Source organism: Aulonocara stuartgranti (genome assembly GCF_965226115.1).
Source record: "Aulonocara stuartgranti genome assembly, chromosome: 19".
Lineage (NCBI taxonomy): Eukaryota > Metazoa > Chordata > Actinopteri > Cichliformes > Cichlidae > Aulonocara > Aulonocara stuartgranti.
This window is the reverse complement of record NC_138955.1, coordinates 18,463,496-18,487,739: the sequence shown is the minus strand read 5'-3', so window position 1 is coordinate 18,487,739 and position 24,244 is coordinate 18,463,496. Positions and strand designations below refer to the sequence as shown.

The 24,244-nt window shown below is 41.2% G+C and overlaps 1 pseudogene across 1 annotated transcript; it reads left to right on the top strand.

Moving 5' to 3' along the window:
* The first annotated feature begins 3,541 nt into the window (after positions 1-3,541).
* Positions 3,542-22,141, top strand: LOC309694842 (calpain-1 catalytic subunit-like; annotated as a pseudogene). The gene is made up of 19 exons (XR_014280789.1): positions 3,542-3,593; positions 3,924-4,177; positions 4,689-4,758; positions 4,844-4,962; positions 5,140-5,273; positions 5,362-5,536; positions 11,133-11,207; positions 11,468-11,495; positions 13,387-13,544; positions 18,963-19,177; positions 19,295-19,340; positions 19,419-19,487; positions 19,617-19,674; positions 20,127-20,188; positions 20,417-20,485; positions 20,587-20,665; positions 21,443-21,559; positions 21,731-21,783; positions 21,914-22,141. The product of XR_014280789.1 is annotated as a calpain-1 catalytic subunit-like (transcript).
* The last annotated feature ends 2,103 nt before the right edge of the window (positions 22,142-24,244 follow it).

Genomic DNA, 24,244 nt, shown 5'->3' with positions numbered 1-24,244 from the left:
GTATTTACACTGAAGTGAAAAATCCCACAGTTATTCTCATCAGCAGTTTCCTGTTCAAAAATATTCTCATGGTTACTAGAGGAAATCATGTGAGGAGAACAATAAATATATATTCATATATATTCACGAATACATTTCACCTATGAAGTTTCCTTGACCAAAATCAAACCTGGAGACTCCGTCAAGTACAAAGGCTGGAAAACAAACAATTTCCTGAAAAAGGGAGAGTGCTGATCAGAGAGTAAAGCTCTGAAAGTCTTAAAAGAAAGGATGCAAATTTCTTTGTTAGTGTATCCTTCACAAAAATGTGCATATATTCATGCACACTGAAATAATCTTTCAATTGTTATAAGAGTCACAATAGCATGTTGAAGACTGTTTTGGTTGAACCACACTAAAAAACATCCCTGAAATCTGTTTGTATTTCTAATACAAGATATTGCTTGTATTAGAAACAGTGTATCAAATATCTGTTTCCAGCTGTGACAAACTAAACCAGAAACCTGACTGTGCTGTTTTTGAACCGTGGAATAAGAAATTCTACGTGTAGTGAGACTCAATCTAAATGCAGTGAAAGTACTAAAACTGAATTGCTCTTTTAAAAAATTTGCTCAACATTTTAGTAACATTTTACAATATTAGGATATATACTTCACCTAATATTCACATTTTAGGTGAACCATCAGCTCTACTTTCAAAACACTCACTACTGGTCTCCGTGCTGCAGCTCGGTTTCAGGGTGTTGGCAAGATTCTTACTGCCTAAGCCATCTTTATGTAAAGTAACAATTCTTTTTTCCCATGATTTTGCTATGGTGTGCCATGTTAAACTTCCAGTGACCAGTATGAGAGAGTGTGGTAGCAAATTCAACACACCTATTTCCCATTTGCACCTGGAACCTTGTAACACTCATGAGTCACATTACGCCAGGAAAGGAAAATAGCTAATTGGGCACAATTTGGACATTTTCACTTAGGGGTGTGCTCACTTTTGTTGCCAGAGGTTTAAGCAATAATGGCTGTGTGCGTTATTTAAACGGGACAGCAAATTTACACAGTTATAGAAGCTGTATACTTTAATACATTGTACCAAAGTGTCATATCTTCAGTTTTGTCCCATGAAAACATAACAAAATATTTACAAAAAATTGTAGGGGGTTGCACTCACTTTTGTGAGATACTGTGTATATGAAATGTACAGATATACAAATCCAGGAAAAAAAAGAAAAAAGGAAATAAATATGCAAATAAATAATGTTGTGTGTTTACAGTTTTGGTTATTGCATGTAAAAATAAGTATTACATAGTGGTGGTTAATAGTGGGAAGTCCTTGGAGTGCGGGGTGGAACTGTGTTATCAAGGAACCGAAAGGTGGACCCTCTCCAAACACTCCCTGTTGATGCTGAGGAGGACTAAGTGCTGTGCCTCCTGAAATCAACAATGACCTCTTTGGTTTCAATCACGAAAACGCAAACTTGACACAGAGAGATAGACAGAAAGAATATGACACATGAAACAGAGAAGACAGTGACTTAAACTAATGGCCAGAACACCAAATAAAGTAAAGAGAACAAAACCAAGAATAACCCTTAATACAAAATCAACCAAGCACAACTCAAAAACCCAAATAATTCATATATTTAGCAAAACAAAACAGAAAAAGAAAAAGCTGGGTCAAAATTGACCCAGAACCATGACAGTTTATTTCCTCTGCCAGCTGCACACAGCGCAGCCTCTGTGGTTTATGATGTCTTGTAGGTGGAAACTAGCGAGATAACTTCCTGCTAAGTTTTAACTGCATTAAATTTAATGCATTCGGTTTTCATGGATGCCTGGATGTTAAACTTAATTGTTACCTGGTAAAGCAGCAACGCGTATACCACATAAAATCGATTCGAGGTCAGCAAGCACAACCTGAATTCATACAGGTGCATTACTGATTTTTCAATGTTCCTTCATTGTTCCTTCAATTGCTCCTGCAGTCAGCTAAGACTGAAGAAGTCACTTGGATGAGTGACAAAACGTTTCTCCCACAAAACGCTACGTCCAGATGAACAGAATCAACTTTTGGAGATTTACTTTTCTGGATGATTGAGAATGCATCAACCCAATTACTGATTTTTGAGAAGATTAAAGGACTTGAAGTGGGCTTTATAGTGCAAAAAATATGGTAGTAAAGCTTTGTTAAGCAAGTAACATCACTATCTTTTACTGCACATGTACACAAGCAAATTACCTTTTCAGTTAACCGATGAAGTCAGTTTTTATGTGAGTAAATATTTTACTTATCATTATCAAAATAAATGCCAACTACCGGTACCATGGCAGTCCTGTAAGTGTAATCAGACTTACTCAAGGTTGTTCAAATATCTAAAACATTTTATATTTAGCAGACAACATACAACAACAGAGTTACATATTTGCACTGAAGTCAAGAAAACTTTTGGGTTATTCTTTCCTCTTGCTTGCTTTTCAGTATCAAGGATTATTCACTCACTGTAACGGTCATGAGAGCTGAAAATGTTTGGCTCTGCCTTCTGATTATTTTCATTCATGTGATGTTTTAATAAAAAACAGAAAGCTGTATACAGAACATTGCACCTGTACATTCAGAAGTGAAAGGGACTAACATGACTTGTGTTGCGACCCAGTGATGTGTGTGTTGTGTTATGCCTCCCACGGGGGGGATGGCTGTGGGTATCTTTCCCCTTTTTCTCTCCTAGGAGGTGGAAACCTGGGCGTGGCTGCTGGGTATCCGGGTGGAGTCTCTGCCTGTCCTGTGTGGATCCTGTGTGGATAATTGATGGACCACCTCCGGTACTTAAGGACTTAACGACAGCCACCTGGAAGCTCTCCCCGAGCCTCCACCACTCGACCAAGAACCTGTGTGATGATCTATGTTAGTGCAGTGTAGAGTTTTGAGTGTATATCTGGTTGGGATGTCTACTTGGTTGTAAATAGTGTAAATAGTATATCTGGGTGGGATGGCTATTATATTGTAAATAATTGTAAATAGATTGTCAAATAGTGATCACGGGTTGGTTCACCTGATATATCACTGTCACTGCCGCAGCCTTGTAGGCGTGAGAAGCCGTTTTTTTTTTTTAACACGTTTTCTCCTGTTTTTTCCCTTAGAAAGGTAGGTAAGCGACTTGTCTTTTGTTTGGCTTCTTTTTATTTTGGTGTAGGGAAGCGTAGGGATCGCTAGGGAGTTTTGTTTGTTGTTTTGGCATTGCTCACTGCCGACGAAAATAAACGGCTGCTTACCACTTGAACGGTATTGTTGTCGGTGTACTTACTTGGGTGGGGAGTGGGGGGGGCTAACCCTTGTGTTGCGTTTTTTCACTCGCTTGGACTACAAACGTAACACTTGTGTGTAAACACCTATAAAACTAACCCTGCAGGTTCAAGGGTAATTCCAAGGAAAGTGGTGGAGTTTAAGTGAAATTTCCATAGTAAGGTAAGGAGGAGCCACAACCTGTCCTGGCTGATTTAGGGGATTGTGGGCATTAAGACTGAAGCCTGTCCACTCTTACCTGCAGACCTGCTCCGTATCTACTAAACAACATGCTTCCTCTTTCGTGACTCGTTCAGGTAAAATGTTTGTTTAACAATTTAAGGACTAATGACTCAAATCAAAGTTATTATAGTTTTTCTTTTTCTGTTTATTTTTAGTGTTAGGTTTTGTTTTGTTTTTATTAGTTTCATAGTAATAGTTCTTAAATATTCTTACTATATGGGCATTTCATTGATACTTTTTTTGTTGCAGTTATTTTCTTTTTCTTTTGAAAGAAAATAACCTAAACAATGTTTGCATTATTTATATATATTAATATATTATAATTTGAGCTGACATGTTTTTTTTATACTGTGTCATTTATTATACTAATCTGTCAAATTTACATGCCAACTTCTTGAAAACAGAGACAAACACTGCAGCAATGCCTCCTCCTGGTGCATGCCTGAACATTATGGAGGCTCGTCACAAGCAGATGGGATATGGGAGCATCTCCAACCCTGAGAAGTTCTTTAACCAAGACTTCAAGAACCTGAAACAGTACTGTCTAACCAAAGGAGTAAGGTACCTCGATGACATGTTCCCCCCTGATGCAAAGTCTGTTGGCCAGGGGATACTGATGCCCTCCGACCTGGCCCACGTGAAGTGGCTAAGACCTGCGGTGAGTATTTAAAGATGTTTAAACTGCACATTAGACGCAGTATCACATTACTGCAAAGCAACATTTTTTTCCACCTTTGCCCTACCATATTTGAGATTGTGAAACGATAAATCTTCTCATTACTCAAGAAGTGAAATTTTGACTATAACAGTGCCCTCTAGTGGCTGTGAAAAAGAATTAAATCAATCCTTAAGGTTTAAATAAAAGATATTCTATTAAAAATGCATTCTGTTATCCTAAACAACCTGATTAGTTAGTTTGTAATCTAGTTTAAAAATAACATGAAATATTCACATTCTGAAAAGAATCAAAGCCACAAGTTTACAAAATTATGATTATTCTTTCTTTTTCTGACTGACTTTTGATCATGAGCTTCTTTTCAGGATAATTATTCAGTTTATTTCATTTTCTGTTATATAAAAAAGTTGTGAATTAAGGGCCCTGGAAGAGTTTCATATTTCAAACTGAGACCCAAACCTCTCAAATTTGGGGCATACTCCCTGTTTTACAGCAAATTGCTCCTGATGCTGAATTTGTGGTTGATGGCGTCTCCAGATTTGACTTTGGTCAAGGTGTACTTGGTAGGGTCATTTCTTCACTCCTAATATTTACACTCTTGTATCTGCCTACAGTCCTGATTGTTCTTTTTTTGTTGTTGTTAAACAGGAAACTGCTGGTTTCTTGCATCAATCGGCGCACTGACTTTCCAGAATCACATTTTTGAACAAGTTGTTCCGCTCGACCAAAAAATCAAAGAGAACTACTGTGGCATTTTTCACTTCAGGGTAAACATCATTAAACTATCAGTATAGAGAAGTAATTATTATCTTTAACTGTTTTTTTCCCCCACTAAACGAAAATTTAAAAGCTGTTTATTTCACAGAGTTTGGATTATTTTGTCTCTAATGATCAAATTTCATGAAACACAACAAGCTCACAAAACAATTGTATCTTTACTTTAGTTCTGGAGATTCGGGCGGTGGGTGGACGTCGTCATTGATGACAAGTTGCCGACGATCAATGGCAGACTAATCTTTGTTCACTCCAAAGATCCAAATGAGTTCTGGCCTGCTCTGCTGGAGAAAGCTTATGCCAAGTATGCAAAGAAACATATGATTTATCCGATATACAGTGAACAAGTTACATGTGGGGGATCTGTGAAAAATATTATCTACCTCTGTCAGGGTTTGTGGTTCCTACACCGACATGACTTCTGGAACTCCTTCAGAGGCTATGATGGATTTCACCGGTGGCGTCCACATGTGCGTCCAGCTGTCGGACGCCAGTTCAGACGTGTGGGGGCTGATATGCAGAGCTGGCAAATCCAACACATTGATGAGCTGTGGTACACCTCAAGGGGTAAGCACAAATAAACAGAGTCAGAGCAGTAGCCGAGTGTGGCGAGAATAAGGCACAGCGGGACCATCTTGAATTTGAGCCATCTTTATTCAGCACTTCTCACCTCAACACACATCAACCCCTGAGTCCTGTGTTTTAACACGGCGGGCGTGATTGCGGATGTCCTGCAGGTGCGTCCGCACGGCACCGCAGACCACACCCCACCACATACCCCCACCACATACAACCCATCGCCCGATTGAGGCCGGGGAGCCATCTGGCCGAACCTACTCCCGCCCACCGGCCTCCAACCTGATGACAGGGCAGTGTCTCTTGCGGAGGCCGCCCACGCCTCCAGCAGCGACACTGGTCCGGCAGTTGAATACCTGGCGAACCGGCACGACCCTGCAGGCACAGCCGTGAGCACCTGCTCAAAGGCGGTTGGACACTCGTCCATTGTTCCAGGACAGCTTGCGTCTTGCTCTTGGCCCCAGTTCGTGCAGGTCCCCCTTACACGGGGACCTCTGTCTCCCTGCGTGGCTCCTCCATTGTCTCCGGCTGGAGCAGCTGCTCCACTGCTCCCGGCTGGACAGGACCCTCGTGCACCTGATTCCTCTCTGGCTGCAGCGGCTCCTCTACCACTCCCGGCTGGAGCAACCCCTCATGCAGCGGCTCCTCACCCAGCAGGCATGGACCCCCTCGCACCTCGTACACCTCCGGCTTGAGGGCCTCCTCCACCACTCCCGGCTGGAGCAGCCCTTCCCGCAGTGGCTCCTCTACCTCCAGTAGGTGTAGACACCTCGCGTGCCTTGTCTGCCGCATTCGGCTGGAGCAGCTCCTCCACTGCTCCTGGCAGTAGCAGCCCTTCACCCAGCCGCTTACTCTCCTCCGGCCGGCGCGGACTATTGCCTGCCTCGTCTACCACCTCCGGCTGCTAAGGTGCCTAACGCGTACCTCTGCCACCTGCTCCTGCTGGATAGCCGCCAAGTCAGCCATCATCTGGGACAGCCCCTCCCTGCCCTGGCTCTGTTGTGCCGCGTCCTGGGTTTCGGCACCAGTGTGGTGAGAATAAGGCACGGTGGGACCACAGATCTTGAATTTTAGCCATCTTTATTCAGCACTTCTCGCCACAACACAAACCAACCCTTGAGTCGCCATGTTTTAACACGTCGGGCGTGATTGCGGATGCCCTGCAGGTGCGTCCGCACAGCCCAGCAGACAATGCCCCACCACACCGAGATGTCAGGCTATTGTGTACTCCACCCAAGGTAGCTGCTAGCTTCAGATAGATTGATTGGATGTTGCAACACATTGGAGAGCAGTAGGCAGTGGTTGTAATCGACCAGCAGGTGGTTGGTTCCAGTGCTTATTCCAAGCGCAGGTTGAACAGGCTATAACATATTCACGGGCGTCTCTGTCAAGTATTTAGATGTTTAGCTGATTGCAGATATGCCAGATTTTTGTGGTCTGTCCAAACAATAAATGGTTGAGCCATGCTCTCCAGCCAGTGCCTCCATTCCTCCGAAGTGAGCTTGATAGCCAATACTTCCTGGTCTCCCACATCATGATTTTGTTTTGCGGATGAGAGATGGTGAGATTTAAAATGTGTTGAGTGTTTTCCACTCAGACTGCACTTCATTATCAACTGATAAAACTGGTAACATATTCCACGAAAAATATAAAACTAAAGCAATGATGTAATGATAAGTTACAGTTATGGAGTAATCAACCAATACTGCAAAAATGCAACCCAAGTTAGCATGCACTTTGGGATGTGCTTAATTGGGAATGTAGATTCTGGAACTAGAAGACAGTTTTGACCTATTTGACTCTGAAAGTTGCAAAACTTTCAGAGTACATCGGACTACAAACACGCACATTACCAACTCCGGAAGATGATCAAAGCAGCCAAACGTGAGTACAGGGACAGGGTGGAGCAACAGTTTGACAACCCTCGGAGTATGTGGCAGGGACTAAACACGATCACAGACTTTAGAGGGAAAACCAGCACACTGAGACCACGGCCTCTCTGTGTGAGGATCTAAACGTATTCTACACTAGATTCGACACAGCGAACACCATGAGACCGGACAGTGTGCGCACCGTGGATGACGTCAGTGCGCACACTGTGTCTGAGGAGGATGTGCGGAGGTGCTTCAGGAAGGTGAACGCACGCAAAGCTACTGGTCCGGACGGGATTCCCGGCCGCGTCCTCAAGTCATGCGCGGCTCAGCTGGCTGGAGTGTTCACGCACATCTTCAACCTTTCCCTCTCTCTGTCTGTAGTCCCAGCCTGCTTCAAAATGGCCACCATCGTCCCTGTACCCAAATCCTCCACCATCTCCTCATTGAACGACTGGCGACCTGTAGCCCTGACCCCCATCGTAAGCAAATGCTTCGAGAAGCTGGTCAGGGACTTCATCTGCTCTGCACTACCCGACTCACTGGACCCTCTACAGTTCGCATACCGCCACAACAGGTCCACTGATGATGCCATAGCCCTGACACTACATACTGCCCTGTCACACCTGGAGAAGAGAGACACGTATGTGAGAATGCTGTTTGTAGATTACAGCTCAGCATTCAATACCATCGTTCCCTCGAAGCTGGATAGGAAACTGCAGGATCTAGGACTGAGCAGCTCCCTCTGCAGCTGGATCCTTAGCTTCCTGTCTGACAGACGCCAAGTGGTCAGACTGGGCAGCATCACCTCATCCCCCATCACACTGAACACTGGTGCTCCACAGGGGTGTGTACTGAGCCCTCTCCTGTACTCACTCTACACCTACGACTGCACGGCCACTAACAACTCCAACATCATTGTGAAGTTTGCGGACGACACTACAGTGGTGGGTCTTATCACCAACAGTGAGACAGGGGTGATTGCTCAGTCCTGGTTCTTCTGGACCTTAGTTCAGCCTTTGATACCGTTGACCATCAGATCTTAATCCATCGCTTAAATTGCATGGTAGGGATATCTGGATCTGTCCTAAAGTGGTTCACCTCATTTCTGGAAGATAGGACGCTTCTAGTTTCAGTGGGAAACTTCCAATCAGACGTGGCGAAGTTCCTATGTGGAGTTCCACAAGGTTCGGTTTTAAGCCCCCTGTTATTTTCACTATATATTCTTCCCTTAGGCCGGATCATTAGCGGTTTCAAAAATATTTCTTATCATTTGTATGCAGACGACATCCAATTATACATTTCTTTTAAATCTTGGGAATTAGACAAGCTATCCACTCTTATGGACTGTCTTAAGGAAATTAATCTTTGGATGACAAACAATTTCCTGCAACTGAACGCAGATAAGACAGAGTGCTTAATCCTTGCCCCAGAGAATATCAAGCCCCAAATTAGTCAACATCTGGGTGCTTTTTCATCGACGATAAAAGCCACTGCTCGGAATCTTGGGATAATTTTTGACCAATCTTTGTCCTTTGACGTTCATATTAAATCCGTGATCCGTTCCTGCTTTTTCCACTTAAGAAATATTGCCAAACTCAGGACTATTGTCTCCACAACCGAACTGGAGATGCTTGTCCACACCTTTATTTCCTCCCGGCTAGACTATTGTAATGCACTTTTCTCCTGTGTATCTAAGGCCTCACTAAATCGGCTCCAAGCGGTTCAAAATGCTGCAGCAAGGCTTTTAACCCACAGCAATAAATTTTCCCATATCACTCCTATACTAAAATCCTTGCATTGGCTTCTGATTGGGTATAGATATAAGTTTATAAACGTAAAGGTGAGGATTTTAGTCTCTACAAGGTGAGGCCCCCATCTATATCTCGGAGCTTCTCAAACCCTATTCTCCAAAGCGAACTCTTAGATCCACTGATAGTGGTCGTCTATCTATTCCACGGACTCGTCTGAAAACAAAGGGGGATCACGCTTTTCAAACCCTGGCTCCAATACTGTGGAACGGTTTACCCTCCTCACTACGCACCATCGACACGGTGGCCTCTTTTAAAAAACAGCTTAAAACTCATCTGTTTAGACAGGCATTTGGGTAATATGTTGTCTTATTTTATATTTATATTGTACTATTGCCTGTTTGATATGCTTTTATATTTCTTCTAATATTGTTCGTTTGACATGTTTTTATGTGAAGCACTTTGTAACAGCGTTTTTGTCTTAAAAAGTGCTATATAAATAAATTTTACTTACTTACTTACTTACAACCATCTCACCCTCAACGTCGCAAAGACAAAGGAGTTGATAGTGGACTTCCGGAGGTGCAGAGAAGTACACACCCCCATCACCATCAGCGGCGCTGCTGTGGAGAGAGTGAGCAGCTTCCGGTTCCTTGGCGTACACCTGGCTGAGGATCTTACATGGTCAGTACACACAAACAAAACAGTGAAGAAGGCGCAGCAGCGCCTCTTCTTTCTCAGGAGACTGAAAAGATTCGGCATGAGTCCCTGCATCCTCAGGAGCTTCTATCACTGTGCCATTGAGAGCATCCTCACTGGATGCATCACCACCTGGTATGGCAACAGCACCGCCTTCTCATGGAAAGATGAGAATGCTAAATCATGGAGATGAAGATGGTGAATATACTTGAACACAAGCATCTTGTGATGTGGATTTTTTTTGTATGCATACATGAACTGAGAATGATGTACATAGATTATACCCATCATTTTCATGGCAAAAGCCTTTTTTTAATTTTAGAAGAAATATTTTTTTTGTAACTTTGGTCTCCCGCATCTGTGAATCCTTATATTGAGGGTGACTTGAGTTGATAGCTAGACTCTCCAGCGAGTAGTGCGGTGCTCTGAACGGATAATTGGAGGTGAGCTTCCCTCCCTCCAAGACATCTACAGGAAGCGGTGCCTGAGGAAAGCGGGGAGGATCATCAAGGACTCCAGTCACCCCAGCCATAAACTGTTCAGACTACTTCCATCAGGAAGGAGGTTCTGCAGCATCCGGTCCCGAACCAGCAGACTGAGAGACAGCTTCTTCCACCAGGCCATCAGACTGCTGAACACTTCATAGACACCTCAGCTTCACTACTGGAACTTTAACATTATGCACTCCATACTGTACAGTAACGCCACTGTTTTGCACATGTCTCACTCTGTATATTTTATTTTATATATTTTTATTTATTGTTTACTCTATTTAATTTGTAAAATATGTGTACACACACACACACACACACACACACACACACACACACACACACACACACACACACACACACGTAGAAAAATATTTAGTATACACATCCAGAAATGCATATACTATTATATATTGTACATATATTTATTAGTTTCAGATGTAGCCATTCTTGTATTTTGCTTGTTTACATTATTGTATTTTGCACAACTCTGTTGCTTGTGAAGCTCGCACACAAGAATTTCACTCACATGTGCTGTACCAATGTACCTGCACATGTGATGTGACAATAAAAGTGATTTGATTTGATTTGAACTTTTTTGTTAATTGACTGCCAGAAGTAGCTTTATGAAGACAAATAAGTGTGTCGCAAAATGTTGAAATTTGCTTTAAATCAACATAACGAAAAATTTTGCAGTCACTTTTTCCTAATGATATTATTGTATCAGAAGTCTTTGGTCATTGTAAAAAATAAAAATAATGTTCTTTGGTTGTAGGAAACATCTGCTAACACAGTTTTGCCAAATGGACTGGTCCAAGGGCACGCCTACACTGTAACAGGGGTTAAAGAGGTAAAGAATTATACAGTAATCACAGTTATTATTGGAAGTGAATCTACAGTAATAACATTTCCCAGAGTATGCAGTTTAGGAAGAATTACAGCAAAAACAGGTTCCTGACATATTGGACAAATATGTTAAAGGGGAGATTTAAAAACCTTTGAGCATACATTTAAATACCATAACAACTGATTTTTCTGTTGCCTGCTGCCAGCTTATTAGCCAAGGAAAAGTTGTGAAGCTGATCCGTTTGTGGAACCCCTGGGGCAAAGGAGAGTGGGAAGGAGACTGGAGTGATTGGTAAGCAGTAATCAGCTTTGGTACTGTTTCATGAAGACATGATGGATAAAATTACATGTTGTAAAAATGTTGACATCTGCATTGTGTACTTGCTGCTCTAAAAGTGACTCAGTTACTCAAGTAGTTCTGGTCTTTAAGGGAAATTTAGTCTGAACTGTTTTTTCCAGTTACTGCTTAAACAAACCGGTGTAATATTTAGTTTAAAATGCAGGTGAAAGTACAACCTTTTAACCTATATTGAGTGTTGGGACTAACGCGTTACAGTAACTACGTTATTATTGTGGTAACGAGCACGGTAACTAGTTATTATGCCAAAATCAGGATTCAATCGTTACTGGGATTTAGATAGGGTCGTTATTCGTTACTTCTTGCGGTGGCTATCGTGGAGCTTCCACAGATTCAGTAACATTAGCAAGTGGAGGAGGCCAGCAGGTGGATGGGGGAAAGGGGAAGCAGGTGAAGCAGAGACCAGAGGCGGCCGACGGTCGGAGTGTCAGGTGAACTGAACTTCAGGTAAGAAGTTATGACCTGCAGTCTCTCTGGGTGAGATATAAACCAAGTTTAGGGGTAGTTTATTTTCGTTATGCGACTTTTTCATTCTGGGTACTAGCTAGCATGACAGAGTTTCTATATAGCTGGGTGGGTGCTATGATGTTACTGATGTTGAACTTTATTTTGTTCATAAGGTTAATTATTAGTGTTGCCAACCGTCCCATGAAAAACGGAATTGTCTTGTATTCAGAGAAAATATCAAGCGTTTCGTATCGAGGTGAAAAGGGACACAGTTTGTCCCGGACTTCAGCTAGAATGAAAAAGACACAAAGCTGGAGTTATTCTGTGTCTTTGCTGCACAGCTGCCTCTTCTTCTCTCATTCTCACCCCTCCCTCTCCTGTTGCTACTTCAATCATGAAACTGATCAATGATCAGCTGATCGGATTTTCTCTCTCGTTTGTTTATCGCTCACTTTGCGCCGAAAGAGGAAACCAGCGGATGTCGCGCTAAACAACAGCAGCACGTTTAAGCTTGATCAGCTGTTGTTAGAATACTTAGATGCTTTCTAGTATCAGCTGATGTTTGCTGGAGCCACAGCTGTAAAAGCTGCTGGTCATGATATCGGTTTGGGTATGTGGTGAGAGGGAAACATGAAGATGAAACCAGGAGATGTCTTTACTGAATCATCAGAGCTGAACAGGTGATGGAGAAACAGGTTTACCTTTTAGGTGACATGAATGAGTTGAAGGGAAGTTATGAACTGTTTCTGAGAGACAAATAACCCCAGGATCCTTTTTTACGTAGCTGACGGCTGGCAACTGCAGGGGCGGGTCTAGCTAAGTTTTGCCGGGGGGGCCATGTAGGGCATTAACAGGGAGAGGGGGGCACAAAGAAATACTTTTCTTTCTTATTCTCATTTAAAATATCTAGCTTTTAATGAATAATTATCTCAATCTTACAACAAACAATTGATAGATTGATACATATATACCATCAAAACAGTGTATATCACTGTCACAACAGCGTTTGTTTTCATTCAAAGGCTTTATGATTTTTCCTATAATGGTAGGCCGGTCTCTAGTCAAAATGCCTGGGCTGATTTTTTGTCCCAGTCCAGCCCTGTATGCAGCTCATCTGCAGTCTGGTGTTGCCTACATCTTCCTATTCAGAAGGCAGAATTTCCGAGTTCTGAGTACAATCAAAGCACCACGACTGCAGTTTTTGTGTTGGATGTAAGAAGAGCACAGAAGTTACAGAAACATGCAGAAACTGATTGTCACTGAGCTCTGACAAATAAGGGGAATGAGGGAAAGGGCCAGCGCCACATACAGCAAAAACATAATGTTTTAATCTTCAATTCATGTAAATAAAACATATTTTTCCCTCTATGTCCTCCAGACACTTTCTGGACAAATCCACAGTATCGAATTAAGGTCGTAGGTGAAAACTCTGAGTCCAATGGGGAGAAAAACATCCTAGTGTCTCTCATGCAAAAGCCTGACAAGAGGAACAGACGCCTGGTGTAGAACCTCCACATTGGTTTTTCTGTATATTTAGTAAGTATTTCTCTGTCTCTATCTATCATACATATGGAAAGAAAATGCATGCAAAAGAGAACATAAACTAACTATGGTGAAAATAAAAACCATGTTGAAGTTGACATTTTCAGAGCATGAAAATGTATTTAACCATTGTCAGAATTTGTATCGTAATGTGGAAACAACAATAATAATGTGGCATTTAAATGCAGAAAATGACAGATCAAAAATTAACTACAACATAAAAATTATTTGTGGGCTAGAAAACATTTTGTTAGCAAGCCAAGCTTTAATATGCTGTCCAAACATTCATACAGTGGCTGTGCACATGTTGAAATAACTAACTAATGACTAACTGAATTATTATTTATTCCCAACATGAATGAAATTCCTGACGTCCTTCAAGGTGACCAAAGACGTAAGAAGCTAAATGGTAAATGGCCTGCATTTGTATAGCGCTTTTCTAGTCCATAGGACCCCAAAGCGCTTTACACTACATTCAGTCATCCACCCATTCACACACACATTCACACACTGGCGATAGCAAGCTACATTGTAGCCACAGCTGCCCTGGGGCGCACTGACAGAGGCGAGGCTGCCGGACACTGGCGCCACCGGGCCCTCTGACCACCACCAGTAGGCAAACACGGGGTTAGTATCTTGCCCAAGGATATTTGGCATGCAGCCAGGGTGCAGCCTGGGATCGAACTACCGACCTTCTGATTAGTGGCTGACCTGCTCTGCCACCTGAGCTACAGCCACCCAAAGCTAATTTATTCTATTTCATGTTTATAATACACATACAGTGGCTTGCAAAAGTATTCGGCCCCCTTGAACTTTCCCACATTTTGTCACATTACAGCCACAAACATGAATCAATTTTATTAGAATTCCACGTGAAAGACCAACACAAAGTGGTGTACACGTGAGAAGGGGAACGAAAATCATACATGATTCCAAACATTTTTTACAAATAAATAACTGCAAAGTGGGGTGTGCGTAATTATTCAGCCCCCTTTGGTCTGAGTGCAGTCAGTTGCCCATAGACATTGCCTGATGAGTGCTAATGACTAAACAGAGTGCACCTGTGTGTAATCTAATGTCAGTACAAATACAGCTGCTCTGTGACGGCCTCAGAGGTTGTCTAAGAGAATATTGGGAGCAACAACACCATGAAGTCCAAAGAACACACCAGACAGGTCAGGGATGAAGTTATTGAGAAATTTAAAGCAGGCTTAGGCTACAAAAAGATTTCCCAAGCCTTGAACATCACACGGAGCACTGTTCAAGCAATCATTCAGAAATGGAAGGAGTATGGCACAACTGTAAACCTACCAAGACAAGGCCGTCCACCTAAACTCACAGGCCGAACAAGGAGAGCGCTGATCAGAAATGCAGCCAAGAGGCCCATGGTGGCTCTGGACGAGCTGCAGAGATCTACAGCTCAGGTGGGGGAATCTGTCCATAGGAAAACTATTAGTCGTGCACTGCACAAAGTTGGTCTTTGCATAAAGAGTGGCAAGAAGAAAGCCATTGTTAACAGAAACCATAAGAAGACTTGTTTGCAGTTTGCCACAAGCCACGTGGGGGACACAGCAAACATGTGGAAGAAGCTGCTCTGGTCAGATGAGACCAAAATGGAACTTTTTGGCCAAAATGCAAAACGCTGTGTGTGGCGGAAAACTAACACTGCACATCACTCTGAACACACCATCCCCACTGTCAAATATGGTGGTGGCAGCATCATGCTCTGGGGGTGCTTCTCTTCAGCAGGGACAGGGAAGCTGGTCAGAGTTGATGGGAAGATGGATGGAGCCAAATACAGGGCAATCTTAGAAGAAAACCTCTTGGAGTCTGCATAAGACTTGAGATTGGGGCGGAGGTTCACCTTCCAGCAGGACAACGACCCTAAACCTAAAGCCAGGGCAGCAATGGACTGGTTTAAAACAAAACATATCCATGTGTTAGAATGGCCCAGTCAAAGTCCAGATCTAAATCCAATCCAGAATCTGTGGCAAGATCTGAAAACTGCTGTTCACAAACGCTGTCCATCTAATCTGACTGAGCTGGAGCTGTTTTGCAAAGAAGAATGGGCAAGGATTTCAGTCTGTAGATGTCTGTGAAGGTTCTCAGTCATCCAGATCATCGTAATCTAAGGAGCTTGGAAAGAAAAGCGTCTGGGCTTCTTTAAGTTGCTTGAAGACGTTTCACCTCTCATCCAAGAAGCTTCTTCAGTTCTAAGGTCAAATGGTGGAGAGTCCCAGATTTAAACCCAGTAGGAGTATCCCCCCAAAAGAGGGACAAAAGGTCCCCCTGATGATCCTCTACCTAATCACATGAGCCAAGGCTCCCTTGGCTCCCTCTATTGGGGGGATACTCCCACTGGGTTTAAATCTGGGACTCTCCACCATTTGACCTTAGAACTGAAGAAGCTTCTTGGATGAGAGGTGAAACGTCTTTAAGCAACTTAAAGAAGTCCAGACGGTTTTCTTTCCAAGCTCCTTAGATTTCAGTCTCTAGATGTGCGAAGCTGGTAGAGACAGACCCTAAAACACTGGCAGCTGTAATTGCAGCAAAAGGTGGTTCTACAAAGTATTAACTCAGGGGGCTGAATAATTATGCACACCCCACTTTGCAGTTATTTATTTGTAAAAAATGTTTGGAATCATGTATGATTTTCGTTCCACTTCTCACGTGTACACCACTTTGAATTGGTCTTTCACGTGGAATTCCAATAAAATTGATTCATGTTTGTGGCTGTAATGTGACAAAATGTGGGAAAGTTCAAGGGGGCCGAATACTGTTGCAAGCCACTGTATGGTGATGTGAAAAAGAAAGTACACTGTCTTTCACTATTAAGGTTTTATGTATCAGGAAACACTGCTATGTTGTAAGATTGTTTAAATCAAAAACAATGCATGATATAACACACTGTGTAATTATTTATGTAACAAAGGCCAAGCCAAATAAGAGGTGTGTGGAAAAACTAAGTACACCCCATGGTTCAATAAGCTGTAGAACCAGCTTTAGCAGCAATAACATGAAAGAACATTGTTGCTGCAATTCATTGAGGTTTGTCTGCATTTGTTTATGCTCAACTCTCTCGAGGTCCCGCCACAGTGTTTCAGTTTGTTGTACGCCAACTGTTGGCAAGGCTGGACTGGGACAAAAAATCGGCCCGGGCATTTTGACTAGAGACCGGCCCACCAGGATAAAGATTGAAATGTGACGTCATTCAGGGATAAAACCGCAAAGGATTCTGGGAACTTGTGGCAAGAGGTACTAGCGCACGCAGGCTTTCAATTGAACTCACTTACACAGCGATAAAAAGAAACCCAAAAAATGGCAAGAAGCTGTTGTATTATTAACTGCAATAGCCGGTCGCATGACAGCCACGGGAAGCCGATGGGTAAAGAGATCGTTTTTTTTTATCGGATTACGTCGTTGAAGTGAAAATTTTTAAGCCATGTTTCCGAAGTAAGAGCCGACGGATGGTCTGGATATACCAAATATAACGTTGCAGAACACTCCAGCTCACATGTTAGTCTGCTCCAAGCATTCCCACAAAGGTCAGAGTTTTGTAGTAGTTAATGCGTCATTTTTCTTAACATAATTGGTGATATAGGTTACAAGCAAGTCTGGCGCTGAACAGAAATTGTCGCGCTATGCTCCTTTGTTTATTGTGCATAAATAGTGAATTGTCCTGACACAATATTGCGTTTCGCTTCTGTTATAACCATGGTACACTGACAAAACCATGTACTTTTATTCACAAGATAAAACAGTTGTTTTGTATCACTAATTGTCCATTGCGATTACAACATACAATATTATTGTCACTGCTACATTTCTGTAATGCTACTGTAACCGGTTTCTGCTTCATCCCGCTGCAACAGTTCGGCCCAGACTCCTCGACTCTGCGTTGTGTAGTGTTTTTAAAAAGACAAGGAGTCTCTGATCGATCGTTGCCACTTTATTTCCTGAATGGAAACAACGGTGTATTATCAGTGCACAGGCTCGCCATACACCACTCCGCACAGCACACTCTCGTATGGCTACGGCAGACTGGCAGCGATTACTGCAGCAATATTACAATTTCTAATATACAATAAAATAACAGCAACAACAAATGATGTACCTGAATGGAAACAACGGTGTATTATCAGTGCACAGGCTCGCCACACACCACTCCGCACAGCACACTACGGCAGAACATCTCATTAGCATTCCGCTTTAGCATGCAGTTTCACACATTAATAAACAAATGAAAAGTACATAAAACTGGTGTTGGACATGTGTCCACTAAGCACTTATTACACTCGGTGCTCTTCAGCTAATCAAACATGTTTTATGTGTCTGTACTACTTAGCTATATTGTGTGCGGAACAATACAACTCACCTCTCGTATGGCTACGGCAGACTGGCAGCGATTACTGCAGCCAGCCACACCGAGAGGGGGGGCGCTGTTTCCCCATTACACTGATATTTGTGGCAAGTGGAATAATACCACATAAACACTGTTACACTACCAGAAATTATTTCCACTACTAATTAATTACCGTTGAGCTCAAAGGTCCTATTAATAAACTGTTAATGAATGTGTATTTATGAAGACGATTTGTGAGACTGGTAAACTTATGATATGTACAATAGTCTTTCGTTCTACACGGTGCGTTTCAAGGTCCTGTCCGTCGGTAAACTGTACCTGGGCTTGTTGCAGTGACCTGAAGTTACTAAACTTCATGAGTGTATGCACTCACTCCAAGAAGCGTATAATTATAAATCTGAGCGTGGTGAAAGTTGGGCAGCACGCTGACGTCTTTTGTCCACTCTTTCACTCCTTTGATTTTTTCCTCGTATCTTTTCTTTGTCTTTTCGTCGAGTCTGTCTTTGTACGGACTGGCATTGTTCTCCTTTTGTTTTGTACATTCCTTTTTTGTGCGGCAAAGAAAAAAAAGAAGGTATTGGAACCGGAGAATGAACGTTTTGCGGTGCTGCAAATGTTTGCATTTGATGCGGTACTTGGATTGTTTTGCCACGAGTTCCCGGCATGCAATGCGCGAAAATCACGTGATTGCTAAACAAGGGGGAGGGTGCATCCAGCCTCCTCGGCTGTAATTGGTCCAGCCCAGAGTCGATCATGACCAATTGGCCAATCCAACACCTTTCATTATATACACCCTTCCTAAAAAAAAAAAAAAAAAAAAATCCATCGGCCCATAAAAACAAAAAATCACCAGCGGCCCACCGGGCAAATGCCCGGTATGCCCGATGGCCAGTCCAGCTATGACTGTTGGTGTTCATTTGTGATTGTATTTATCTCATTTTACAGCTAATTTATGTGCTGATACATAAAACCTTCAAGTTGACATGTCTGTACGCACTTCAGAAACTTCTTCAAATGAAATTGGGGAGCTGAAATATCACTTTGAATAATTTCAGTACAAAACGCAAAGTGGGAAGTTTCCAGCAATGTTCTTCAACACCCATCTGCCTGTTGCTCGGAGTGATAAATACATGAATGCTCGTGAGGTGATAGAGTTCCTTATGCTGAAGCCTGGTGAATACCTGATTGTGCCATCCACCTTCAAACCCAACGAGACAGCCTCCTTCATCCTCACCATCCACTCAAGAGAAGAGACGTGTTGCTAGTATGCTCACCCTCGATGTCTGAAGATATGACATAAAAAAAAGTTTTGAAACAAAATTTGCATTTGACACATTACAATTGATTTCTATGAAAGTAATGCATATTGGTCTCCCCACAGTGAGAATTCAAATTCAAATGAGCAAAGATATGAGCCAGTTGAAAAGGTTTGTAACAAATCATTTAATTGTGTCCGTGTTATTTTGCTGTTCATGTGTTATTAATGTGAACTGTTGACTCGTCAGGTCACAAAAGTAAAAAATCATCAGGATGAAGAAAACAAGAAAACATTCTTCCGTCAATACTCTGACAAGGTAATTAAAAAAGATCTTTTTGCTAATAATATTAGCCGCATTACTGCAATATTACAAGTTTATATAGCATTATGTGTCTAACGTCTGTGTAATGTATCATGTAGTAAACCAAATCAATTAATGTTTCAGTATGAAGAAGTGGATGCTGAGCAGCTCCAGAGGCTTCTAAATGAAAACATCCTGAAAGGTTTGGCCTTTAAAAAGTCTGTCAAGCTCAATTTAAATTTACTGGGCCACCTACACATGGCTGTTTGGCCATGGGAACCCATTCCATGAAGCTCCTTGTGCACAGTTTTTGTGCTGATGTTATTGCCAGAGGAGGTTTGGAGCCCTGTAAATACTTTTGTTCATATAGCGTAGTTTCCAGGTCTGACCCGTCCAATTTAGAAATCAGTATTATTTCCTGTAAGCCTTCATCGGACTCTGGCAAACTCTGGTTTATGAGAATATGACTCTAACTTATTAATACAAAATTAACTGTGGTCCACATGAGTGTAAACATCAGTAATACAGCAGGGTGTGCAAGACCCTCAGTTTCTTAGTCGCCATGGCTACTTCGACATGCAGTCTATGACTCTGAATACTGTGGATGACAATTGTGCTACACTGTCTTTGCTAATTCAACTCTGTTTTATTTAGGAGAAATGAAATCTGGAGGGTTCAGCCTTGATGCCTGTCGCAGCATGGTGGCTCTAATTGATGTATCCTGTTATAATACATGTGATACTAGAAAAAGCAGATTAAGAAACTTTGTAGTTTGCCTTTCTGAGCTGTTGAAAAGTAACAATGAATCTTTGTAGGTACATAACAGAAGAATAGTCTATGTGTAAGCAAACCTGAGTGGTCTTCTGTTGATATAACCAGCATTACTCATCTGAAAGACCAGACTAAGATTTGTCCCTTTGCTACCTTAATGTGGGTTTTAAAAGACATCAATCACAGGCAAACTAAACAGTGAGGAATTTGTCCGTCTGTGGAACAAGGTCACCAAGTACAAGGTAAAGGGAAAAAAACAGTCTTAAAACATATATCACTACATCTGCTATAGATGTGAAGATTTTCCCTGATCACAGTTTCTTTTTTTTTCTTCTCTTATCAGGAGACTTTCTTCCTCACCGACGTTTCAAAAACAGGAACGCTGTCACTGAGTGAGCTGAGGAACGCATTTGTAGCTTCAGGTATATCAGACAAGGATTCAGTATATTTAATATAAATGTAATATGTTCAAATATAAATAGTATGAACAAAAAAAAAATTCTGTGCTTCATACTGCAACACTGAATCACATTAAATTATGTAATAAAATTCTAGATTATAGTTTAACTGCATAAATTATCATTAGAAAAAATACAAGAATTATAGTATAGTATTGTATAATTAATATATATTCATTATATAGATGATATTGTAAACGTCACAGTAAACATGTTAATGTTTGGATAAAAATTATCATCATAAAGTTACAAGCACACAAACCACTTCCTGGTGCATTTGGATGAGGGGAAATGAGGGTTTCTAATATCTGCAAATACCTGCCCCCCTTGTCCTTATTATCTGGTTAGGCAAAATATACCTTTATCTGTGACTTCTGCTTTATTTGCATCAGCCAGACAGGACAGGTTCAACCAGAGAACCTCCCTCCCTGTACACTACCCATCCCATGAAACAACCAAAGCCCTGAATAGCTCCTTTGGAGCTGGATGAGATTGTTTTCCAAACATATTTAAAGCCTGATGGCAAGATTAGATGATCCCGAGTCCAGCTGTTGGCCCACATCCTACTTACTTACTCTTGATGTCAGGTCATCCTTATGACTTTGCACATGGCTGAATATTGTGACTACTGTCTGTCATCCTCACAAATGGCATGGGATTTCATACCAGCTTAATAATGCAATTAGATAGATGGATAGATAAGCAAACTCCTCCTGAAGTCTGACTGTGTGTGTTCTTCAGGAATGAAGGTTTCAGATGACATGCTCAGTCTGATGGCTCTGCGCTATGGCGCCTCCTCTGGACACATGGCACTGGAGTGCTTCATCAATCTCATGATTCGCTTGGACTGCATGAAGAGTAAGTGAAGCCGAGAAGAAATAACAACAGTAGATGTGTAGATAGCTGAAAATAAATCTCATGCAGTGAGAATGAAAAGTTTTTTCAGTTGAAAACATCTTTCTCGCTTCTAAGATTTGATTAAGGTTCATGATTTGTACAGTTTAAACTCAAAGTTGTGTTCTTCAACAGAAATCTTCAAACAGTTGTCTGATGGAAAATCCATTAATCTCAAGGAGTCAGAGGTAATAAAGTCACTTTAGTGCTGACAGAGCAAACGAATAAATAAATATAAATATTTATACAAAGAAAATGCATTCGTTTAAATGGTGATACTTAAATGTTATTAATAAATAATCTCTGTCTTATTTTCAGTGGATGTACGTTTCCATGTACACTTAAGCCAGCTGAAAGACAGATGCACGTTTCATCTGGAAAACACAAGAAGATATTTCAAAAACTTGTTTTCTGTGAATTAGCTATAACACTTTATTACTTTGAAACAACTAAACACAATAATGTGAAACTATAACAAACACTATCATTTAAAGCTGTAAACCATATGCCTCTCTGCATATTATGTCAATGACTGAATAACTGCTTTTTATTTATAAATAGTATTGCAAACTTGTCAATCTGTGTTTGAATTAGAGATGGCACGATACCACTTTTGTATGTCCAATACCGATACCGATATCATAAATTTGGATATCTGCTGATACCGATATGAATCCGATATAGTGTATTTTTTAATCAATAAAACTGTTTTAATATCTTGCTGTGTTTTGTATAAGTTCATACTGAAGTTTTAAAAAAATAAATAAATAAAGCTATTCTGTTAAACCTGTATGCAAAAAATACACTGCACCCAAAATATTTCATAGTTCAGCAAAACTGATCAATCTAATAAACTTAAACCTACTCCATCCTCCTTATTCTGGTATTTTAAAGAGCACTTAGCGGAAATATTAAGCAACCTAACTACGGTAATAGGGTTGCCAACTCCCAGCAAAAAAAAAAAAAAAAAAAAAGGGAAGCACCCCCACCCTCCACCTCATGATGCTTAACATCTTTCTTCAACAAATTTGCAGACTGCACAGATGGAACCTTCCCAAAGGAAAAAAGTAGCTTCCTAGGGTATATTAGACTTAATAGTTACTATATACAGTAATGGATTTTATACATTTTACATCAGATTAAAACTTTGGGTGTAAGATTCAGATAGTTATTTATTAAAAGCTAGACATTTTAACTGAGAATAAGAAAGAAAAGTATGTTTTTGTGCCCCCCTTTTCCTGTTAATGCCCTATCGGCCCCCCTGGCTAAATTTTGCTACACCCGCCCCTGCAGAAGAGGCAGGGCTTAATATGGGAATGCTGTACAAACATTCAGAGATGAATTTACACACTTGCTTTACTTCTCTCTGGGATAACTTTCTTGGAGATGAAATGCTGGTTTGGTAGCGAGGCTCCAAACACTCAACCAGACCACCGAGAGGTCTCGCACGCCACAGCCACTCTATCACGTCACGCATACTGCTCGACGTGCTAAGGTTATGAGCTGAGTTACGTGATATTTAATGGATCGGATTACATTTTTGATTTCTCTCCGATTTCTCTCTGATATCCGATCCAGTAATTTAGGTCAGTATTGGACTGATACCAATACGTAATATCAGATCGGTCCATCTCTAGTTTTAATAGAAACAAAATACAGAAGTTAGTGAATGACATGGGACTACTGTATGAATCAAAAATGAATGAAGTGGATGGGAAATTAAACTGATAAGTAAATAAATTTTAAAAAATCTCGGAAAATGGAAATTCAAAGAAAAAAATGTCACATTTAACTGTACATTTGTTTTTATATGTATTTTTCTATTTCAGCTGCTTTTTAAAATTCCTTTTATATTGGGGAAAGGAAGCAGCAAACTTCATTGGGTCAGTTTCAATCCTAAGCTAATAGTGAGAGGTTGCGTTCTGCTTCTTTGAATAAAGCATTTTCTTTGTGATCTTCAGCAATTCTCTTTTTTTCCAACAGCTGGGACCTTTAAAAATAATTTGTCTTGTGGGTTTTTATATATTTAGCTGCATAGCTGCCTGTAAAGTTACATTTTCTTAATAAAATCGTATTTTATATGTAGATTTGCCTTCTTTGAGTCTTCTTTGACAACTTTTTTTTTCTTACCTAGACACTTTTATGGTTACTTCCCTCTATCACTTTGAATGCTTTAGAAATTTAAAAAATATATAAAAAGTTTCTTGCCAGGTGACCAGTCCAAGGTGTACTCCACCATTTAACTCATTCATTCATGTTTATTCTCTACAGGACCTTCATGAGCTCATCACCTGGAGTTTTTCCAACAACCCAGGAGGAAGTGGATTTGCCTTCATGCTATACCCCAACCCAAAAAAGGTGTGTTTCAGGCCAGTAGCCCTCACAGAGCCTTTGTTTTGCTGTAAGTCTTGTTCCTTCTGCGAAGCAAATAATTGTTCCACTATTTATAAAGCAGATGTGAGTGAAAATGCTGTAAAGCAAACATCCATTCACACACTGTTGGGATCTGTGTGTGTGTGTGTGTGTGTGTGTGTGTGTGTGTGTGTGTGTGTGTGTGTGTGTGTTTAACAAAGCAGTTTGATCCTCCTTCTTGGTCTCCCTCAGTAATGGTTTCTTTGATTGTATGTATCTCAGAGCTGGTGATGCTCA